The sequence below is a fragment of the Camellia sinensis genome, chromosome 2 (assembly GCF_055761805.1).
Source record: "Camellia sinensis isolate YWXY chromosome 2, ASM5576180v1, whole genome shotgun sequence".
NCBI lineage: Eukaryota > Viridiplantae > Streptophyta > Magnoliopsida > Ericales > Theaceae > Camellia > Camellia sinensis.
The window spans coordinates 87,745,558-87,754,959 of record NC_138962.1 but is presented as its reverse complement, the minus strand read 5'-3'; positions in this window follow the sequence as shown (position 1 = coordinate 87,754,959).

Genomic DNA, 9,402 nt, shown 5'->3' with positions numbered 1-9,402 from the left:
CATCTTATGTTTGTTTTACAAAAATGGTTTGAAGTTGCTACCCTCAAGTAGGCTAAAACGCGGATTTGCCACCCTCAAGTGGGCTTAAGAAAACATGATTTGCCATAAACAAGTGGGCTTAAAACGCACATTTTGATGAATTGTTCCAATTCAAGTAATGAAGCCTTCATCCACAGACATTCATGCAGTTAATTACTTCAGCACATAGCCTCATGGCAAACATGCTATCATGGCAGTCACTTACACACATGCAAGGATGCTAAAGTATAAACACTTAGAATGTACTCCGAGCCAAGACAACAACTAGTTAGAAATCAATGCATAATCCTAACTATGTTAAGTGCCTGATGCAACACATGCAAAATGCAACTAAATGAGCTCGGCTATCTAAGATGGCATATGAATGTGACACTTGATACATGTATTCAAATAGGTATTGAATTGACAATGCAGTTTGTATGATGCACTGAGCCCGGTGCATGCAAGATAAATGAATGATGCAAACATGCAAGCATAAGGTATGCTAATTGAAATATGCCCTAATCTAACCATCGAAAGTAGTTAAATAAAAGGGAGAAAGACGTGGGGTTGGAAGACATTCACACACAAACGCACACTTATTACAACAATGGCCCTCTCAACGGAGGGTCCGAATAAAATGAAAGCTAATTAGCTACGCTAATTAAGCTAACTATTACAAACCAACTAATTAACTAACTATTCTAGCTAATTAATTATTACAAACCAAATTGAATAACTAGCTAATTTAAGCTAATTAGAATATTACAAAGCACTAAGCTAAATTAATTACAACATAGGTAATTAACTACAACTAGCTAACAAAAACGATAAATGGCCTCACGGGTGAGGGTGATATGTATGGTCGGTTGCGTCCTCCCGGAAATCCACCACCTTGCCTCAAGAGTCTCTGTTTGCACTCTTTTGAACCTTTGAAAATTACACCGATTTCCATATTGTTTCTTTTTGATCTCAAGAACACCTTGAGGGCTGAAATTCCTCCTGTTGCTGTAACAGAGCATAGATAGAGACAAGACAGTGTATTTGCAAGGACATGTATGCACTTCCACACTCCTTATCATATCTCAAGCTCAAAGAAGTATGACACTTGACCCTCGAGCCAACAACCAAGCATTTTCAATGCATGGTGGCCAAAGGATCAAGCTTGCTCAAGACTCAATGAATGCACACATAAGACTCGAAAGGCCTTAACCCTATCATGCACAATCAAGGGCGTCGGCGACCGAGAAATGTGACACGTTTCATCACTATGAGTATGAAACGTCCCACATTTCTCGTGTTTGGATTAACGTCTGATCCAAACACATGCAATACAACACACATGCAAACAACATGCTTATCTATCAATGCTAGAGTGGTATGCACAAGGCTCTATCATGTAAGCAATGCATGCATGGCATGTTTAGAAGCTAAGGCATCGAGACTAGCAAAGAGCATAGCACTATAGGCATACAATATTAAGCCTAAGTGACCAAACCAACCCCGGACAGAGGTTAAATATGCCAAAATAGTGGCTGAAATGTACTAAGATCAAGGCATATAACACAAGGAAAATATGCACATTTGATGGCTCGCCAACAAGGCGTGAAGACACAACTCTCAAACACATTGAAGGAGTGGAAAATGTGAGAGTGTGGCAATGACATATGCTCTGAAATTATATGCCAAGTGATGTCATATCATGCAAACAGCTCAAATAAAACATGCCAAGAGGCTTGAAATACAAAGCTAGTCAAGGGCTTTACACTACAACCATACTAAGCATTGCTCAAATCACCTTAAGCACTCAAAACAGACCTAAGGCAGGTCAAAATGGTAGCAAAAACATGCTAGACATGCAACATAGATGGCAAGAAAGATACGCTCCCGTATTAGCTCACAAACAAGGCATAAGGGCACAACTCTTAAACACAATGAAAGAGTGATAAACATGAGAGTATGACAGAAGTTTATGCTCTGAAATTACATATCAAATGAAGCCATATCATGCATACATCACAAATATAGCATACTAGGGGTCCCAAAGTGCATGGCTAGTAAAGCCAAATACACTATAGCTATGCAAAGCCAAGCATGCATGACCAAAACCATTCAAATCAGACCTAAAGCATGCTAAAACATAGCCAGAAATGTGCTGGAGTAGAGCATACACATGCTAGATCAATAGGCTAGAACACCAAATACACTAGGCTAGTGAACAAAATTGCACTACAAGTGCAAGGAGCATGCAAGAGGTGACCAAGACAGCCAAAAACAAAGTTATGACATGGCAAATAATGGCTAAAAACATGCTGAAATGGAGCCAATTCAAAGCACAAAGACATGTTACTTTGTAAGGCTACAAGTAGGATTACACTACAAGTATAAGAAACATGCAAGAGGTGACCAAGAAAGCCAAAAACTGAGTTATGGCAGGTCTGAAAAGTCACAAAAATGAGCCCAAACAAAGCCTCTAAGAAGTAGAAACACATGCTCCCTTGATGGGCCATCAACACATGCAAACAAGAGAAGAGGAGGGGGGACCACCCCCACCCATTTGGGACCTTAAAACCACTTTTCCACCACTGAAATTCCTCTGAGTTTCAGTGGTAAGAAGGCCAAAAAGAGATGATCCCAAAAACCTTAAAAGATGGCAAGAAGCAAAGCAAAACAGGCCACCAAAGGGGTAAACCACCCCTAACTCAAACAAAGCCTTAAACAACCATTGTAAACACTTAAAAATAGAACTTTTTACAGTTGAAAGCTAAGCCTAAAATAGCATGCAAAGGTGGCTAAATATGCAACCAAAACAAAGCTTTAAAGAGGGTATAACTCACCCTTGAAGAACCATAGCAAAACAACAACTTCTTGAGCCAAAAACCAGCCTTTTGAAGCTCAAATATGACCTCCAAGAACCTCAGCTCAAAGATGGTGGTGTTTGGGTAGGTGTTTGTGTGCAAAAGGGTGAAGAAATAACATTTTAAGGCACAAATATGGAGAGAGAGAGAGAGAGAGAGAGAGAGCTTTTACTCTTAAAAATTCTGAACCCTCTCTAAGGGGGAAGCACCTTCCCTTATATAGAAATGCAAGCTAAATCTTGCTCAAATCCCTCCCTACTGTACCTAATAGCTGGCACAGCTGGCGCCAAAAATATCTGTAGAAAGTGAAAAATGGCCGCCGACCGCTCAAAGTGGTCGACTGACCACCCCACCTAGTCGACCGACCACCTCAGGTGGTCGACAGAAGAGACACCTGGTCGACAGGGCAAAAAGGAGGTCTCCCAAGAGAGGAGAAGGTGGTGGCATGTTGCCGACCACTTGAGGTGGTCGACTGACCACCTACCCTAGCTGACTGACCACCAAAAGTGGTCCACAGGGAAGAAAACTGGCTGGCAGGGGAGAAAAGTGGTCTACACCCCTACTTCTCCCTCCAGGTAAAAGGGGGCACCAAGGTTTGGCTTAAGACAAGCACAAAACCAAGAGAGTTCAGAGACTCATGGGCAAGGTGCGCAACCGAAAACCTCGGGGACTCCAAACGAGCACGAACATATGCAATCATCGAGCACTCAGACGATGACATCCAAGTGTTTAGGACGGTCAAAAATGGGGTGTCTAAAGTGCCAGACACTGGGCGATCCCCTTCAGGAAGTCCCTTCATCTCCTTCGTCAGACATGCACACCACAGAGAGTCTCTCCCCTTAGGAGGTTAGCGACCTCATGCAGGGTGCTGGCGCAGTTCTTTTTCTCTAGGAGGAGTACACGACATACCTCCATACATATCTGATGCCCCCATTGACAGGTGTTCGTGTCCCTATGAGGAGAGCTGCTGACATTCCCTCGTCGAGCAGTGCCCGAGCTGCAGACGTCCCGTCGACGTGCAGGGCTAGTGCATCGAGAGGTAGGGCCAGGGGGATGCCTCCCACTAGGCAGTGTGCTAGATGGCCAGATCCTCCGACAAAGCTGATAGGTTGGCGGTATGGGACGCCTTATCAAATTCCACTTGAGCCCCCATTGCCAGATCATCGATATGTCAAGGCTCTGACTCAGCACCGGTATGCATTACAGCTTTCATTTATCACTCAGATACTTAAACATTCATTCGCTGATGATTTCAACTTGCACCTGCAGCCTTCCACAGAGTATGTCGAGGGGCTACTCGGGGTGATGGCCTTCTTTGAGAGCATGATCTTGAGGAGAGAGACCATGCTCAGCTCCCACAGGATCCAGGTAAATTTTTAGTTTTTCATGCATTGCCATACTTTTGCTGATATACTGAAACTGAACACTTCATTGCATTGATTCGCTGTATGCGTAGATCACATCTGACACGACATACTGCATGCACACATCGTATCTGACTTCTACACATACTTTTCATACTGCATTTGTACTTGACACTTGTTGATAAATTCAAAATGTCTTTTCAGGTTACACCCTTCCAAACAGGACCCTTTGAGACTTTTCGAGCAGCAGAGAGAGAGGTTCCGGCACGCGGCCGAGGGAGACGTCGGGCGCCTGCCAGACGCGTTGACGAGTCCAGCAAGGAGGAGGAGGAGGCGAGTCCCCAGTCAGAGTCATCCGAGGATGGAGGCGATGCTGACGAGGGTTCAGAGGACGGGAGCGGAGGCAGCTCTGGTTCAGATAGCGGTGCCGACGGCGACAGTGCTCTAGAGCCCGCTTGGCCAGGGAAGAGGGCGAAGAGGGCCTCTCGAGTTTGAGATAGCCAACATCGATGTAGATGTTTCTGCTTTGTTTCTCTTTTTGCTTTAGTATTATCACATTGTACAGCCTTAGGCAGTTTTATTCTGTTCAAAACTTTGTACTTTTGTAAAGAGAAACCATGATGGAATGAAAACAGCTTTTTGATCCAAAAGTGTTGCATTTGTATTCTAAGCATCGCATCGCACCATTTTGCACAAAAGTGAGATTGATGGAAATTGAACATTCGTGTATTGCCAAGCCAGGTAGTGAACCAACACAACAAACAAAACAACACAACTTAAAGAACAATTCGATAAACGAATTACAACAACTCGATAAGCAAAGAGCAACAACTCGATAAACAAATCGTAACAACTCAATTATCAAAGAGTGACAACTCGATAAACAAAACTAAACAACTCGATAAATTAAGCAAATTCAACAAAACGAGTAAAACCGAACAATATAATGCATCTGAAACAGAGCAAGACACAAATTCCAGCACTTCGACCACTTCAAGAGGACTAGAGGCTACTTGCTGGAGAGAACGAGTGGCTGTCGGCCACCTACAGTGGCTGTAGGCCACTTAATGCATGTGTCGACCAGTTAAAGGGGCCAGTTGGCCAGTTAAAGGGGCCGGTCGGCCAGTGAGGCTGGGAACCTCCAGATTTTGGCCACCTGTCCTCCACTCAAAGCCTTATCTTCTATAAAGGTTCCAGCTTTGTGGTTCCCTTATTCTAACTCAGTTTTTGCACCGAATGGAGGCATTTCTTGTCCAAAATCTCACAAATTGGATTGCTAACTTGGATGGCTCGGAAAACTGAATTTTCGGGGTTTCGGAATAAATGCACTATTCACGCTGAGCCACACCCCGCTGCAACTTCCATTCCTCCATGTCGCGGCTAGGTGTTGGATTTCGGTAGCTCATGTTTTTAGCTTTGGCGGACAAGAGATGTGTCCCATTTTTGAAGATTTCCAAGCTTTGATGGAGTCTCAGCGCGATGAAGAAATCTTGCCCCAATTCCGCTTCGGCCACATCCAAGCCTTAGGACGGATGTGCGGGTTCACTTTGCATGACGCTCGATCTTTGATTCGCGACGGAGAATTGGACATCCCCAGCTTGATTCATCGGTTTTCTGATGCCGATGATCGCGGCGATCATCACTGGTAGGGTTTTCGGCGACATGCGTTTTGCTTGTGCATGTTATCTTATTTCTTGCTTGCCCCAGGCTTTAGAGGATCTAGCGTCCGTTTGCTTGAGGTTGCCCAAGGTTTAAAAGAGGGCAAGAGCTGCATTGCCATGACACTAGCTGAGACACTGATGGGTTTGGATACCTTCTATCGCCGGGAGACGACTAGATTCGCGTGGAGTCCAATACTGCTGCAGGTAATGTTTCCCGCCTCTCTCACATGTGTATTCCTCACATCACTCGGCCCTCAGGCTCTGTTTTTCTCTCAAAACCCTTTCCTCACTTCTCTCTCCTCGTACACCTCTCTATTCTTTAATCTTTCATTTTTTTATCCCTCCCCATATATGACTGATGGATAAGTTGAGGGTTGTGGACTTATGTCCAGTATATTCAGCTCGCGGCTATTTCTTCCGGTAACGCTTAGTTGATGCCCCAGACGAGCAATGGTGGTGCGAATGGATGTGCAGCCTGTCCACTGTCAACATTGCTTGGCGCTGCCCCTGGCTTAATCTGCTGGCGATGAGTTACAACATGTCTCGGCAGCCGGGCATTCAGCTGATTGGCCTGACACACTATGTCTTTTACTTCCCATTCCAACAATCTCATTCGGGACAACAAGTCGATCACCTCCTTCTTGAAGTGGGAGCCATTATCCGAAATAATCTCATTCGGGACTCCATAGCGACAAATAATGTTGTTTCTAATGAACTTAGCAACATGTGATGCCTTCACCACCGTGTAAGATTGGGCCTCAACCCACTTCGTGAAGTAGTCTATCGCTACCAGAATATACTCATGCCCGTTAGACCCCTTTGGAGTGACAGCCCCAATTACATTAATCCCCCAGACTGAAAAAGGCCATGGTGAAGTCATGTTGTACAGCCTCGACGGTGGAATGTTTATGCGGTTTGCATGGATCTGGCATTTGTGACATCGTCGGACAAAGCCAATACAATCCTCCTCCATGGTTGACCAATAATAACCCTGTCTAAGGATCTTCCTGGCTAGCGTCACCCCGCTCATGTGCGGTCCGCACTCTCCTCCGTGGATGGCCTCCATCAGGCGCTTGGACTCTTCAGCATCAACACACAGTTTGTGCATCCCGAGATGACCCCGCTTGTATAGTTTACCCCCGCAGATGATGAACTGAGCAGCCATTCTTCGAATTGCCCTCTTATCTTTGGCATTTACCCCTGGTGGATAAGCCTCATTTTCCAAGAAGTTCCAGATGTTGTAATACTAGGGGCTCTTATTTTGTACCTCATCTATGGCAGCAATCAGCTCGTAGGCCGGGACAAATTTCTGTTCAATGATGATTGGACGCATCCGGACTCCAAAAAGGATGTCTATCATAGAAGATAGAGTTGCTAATGAATCAGCGAACCTGTTGTTCTCTCTTAACAGATGGGCGAAATTCAGTTTCTCAAACCGAGGAATCAGAACGTCCAAGGTTTGGTGATTAATTCTCATCTTTTCTTCTTTAACTTTCCAATCTCCTTTAGCTTGAGATACAACAAGGTTCGAGTCCCCGATGACATCTAACCGTTTTGCCCCTAGTTCCAGGGCGGCTTCCAGTCCAGCAATACATGCCTCATACTCTGCCTCATTATTCGATACCTTGAACCGTAGTTTGAATGCTAAAGGTATACGGGAATTTTTGGGTGCTATCAGTAACACCCTTATCCCATACCTATACTGGTTTGACGCTTTGTCAAAGTACATCGTCAAAGTCTCTTATTCGACATGTAGAATGGCCTCGTCTGGGAACAGATATTCAATTGCAGAATGGCCTCGTCTAGGAACTCCGCTACCACTTTCCCTTTCACTGATTTGCGCGTCATGCACTTCAAATCAAATTCAGAAAGCAGAAGAAACCAACGGGCTAGCCTACCCGTAAGTGCAAGCTTCTCGAAGAGATATTTGATGGCATCTAATTTCGAAACCAGTATTACACAGTGAGCTAGCAGGTAGTGCCGCAACTTCCTGGTAGCCCATACCAAGGCCAGACAAGCCTTTTCCAGCGGAGTGTAGCGTGTCTCGTAATCCAGCATTTTCTTGCTTAGGTAGTAGATAGCCTTCTCCACTTTGTCCTCAGACTCCTGTGTAAGCATGCAGCCCATCGTCGTTTCGGTTACTGATAGGTACAGAATCAATGGTTTCCCCGGCTCCGGCGGTGACAACACAGGTGGGTTCTGTAAATATTGCTTGATCTGCTCAAAAGCAACTTGGCATCGGTCATCCCATTGGAACTTTTTTCCTTTCTTCAGGAGACCAAACAATGGTTCACAAGTCAAGGTTTATTTTGCAATAAACCGTCTTATGAATTGCACTTTATCCAGAAAGCCTCGCACCTCCTTTTTAGTCCTCGGTGATGGCATTTCTAAGATGGCCTTGATTTTGGAAGGATCGACCTCGGTACCCCTTTGCGTGACCAAGAAGCCCAGCATTTTTTCCTACTGTAACACCAAAAGTACATTTCTGAGGGTTCAGCCGCAACCGATACTCTCTGATCCGTTGGAAAAATTTCTGCAAGGCGGTGTAGTGGCCCTCTCTTTCCTTGGACTTCACAATGATGTCATCCACGTGCACCTCAACCTCTTTGTGGATCATATCATGTAAGATTGTGGTCGCGGCCCGTTGATACGTAGCCCCAACATTCTTCAATCCAAACAGCATTACCCTATAGCAGTAGGTTCCCTACGGGGTGGTGAAAGCAGTTTCTCTCTGTCTTCGAGTGCCATCAAAATCTGATTGTAGCCTGAACACCCATCCATGAACGAGAGCAGCGCATGCCCAGCAGTGAAGTCCATTAATTCATCGATATGCGGCAAAGGAAAGTCGTCCTTCAGACTGGCTTTGTTCAAATCCCTGAAGTCCACACATACCCGAATTCTGTCGTCCTTCTTCGGCACCGGAACTATATTAGCCAACCATGTAGGGTATTCAGATACCAACAGGAACCCTGCGTCAATCTGCGTGGTGACCTCTTCTTTGATCTTCAGAGCTCAGTCTGGGATGGATCCTTCGGAGCTTCTGTTTAACAGGTCAGGCCTCTAAGTTAAGAGGGATCTAGTGCTGTACAATCTCAGGATCGATTCTAGGCATGTTTTCGTAGGACCACACGAAAACATCTTTGAAATCTTTTAATAAAACGACTAAGCGCTCGCGTTCCTCAGAAGACAACGTGGACCCGATTTGGACCAGCCACGGATCCTTCTCGGTACCAACGTTAATTGAGGTGATTTCATCAACCAAAGGTTTGACAAACCACTCCTGCTCTTGATCAATCAAACGCTTTAAAACCGGAGGAATTTCTTCCTCGTCGTTTTCATCAAAATTTTGAAAATCCTGATTAATGCAATAAACTAAAGGCACAAAAAAGTACTCAGAAGCCACAGCTGTACAGTTCTCATTGATAACATCCAGTCTGTCTGATCCTTCGGTTACAACAGACTCAAAGGAAAAAGAAAAAGACGTCCTGGACAAGACAGTGG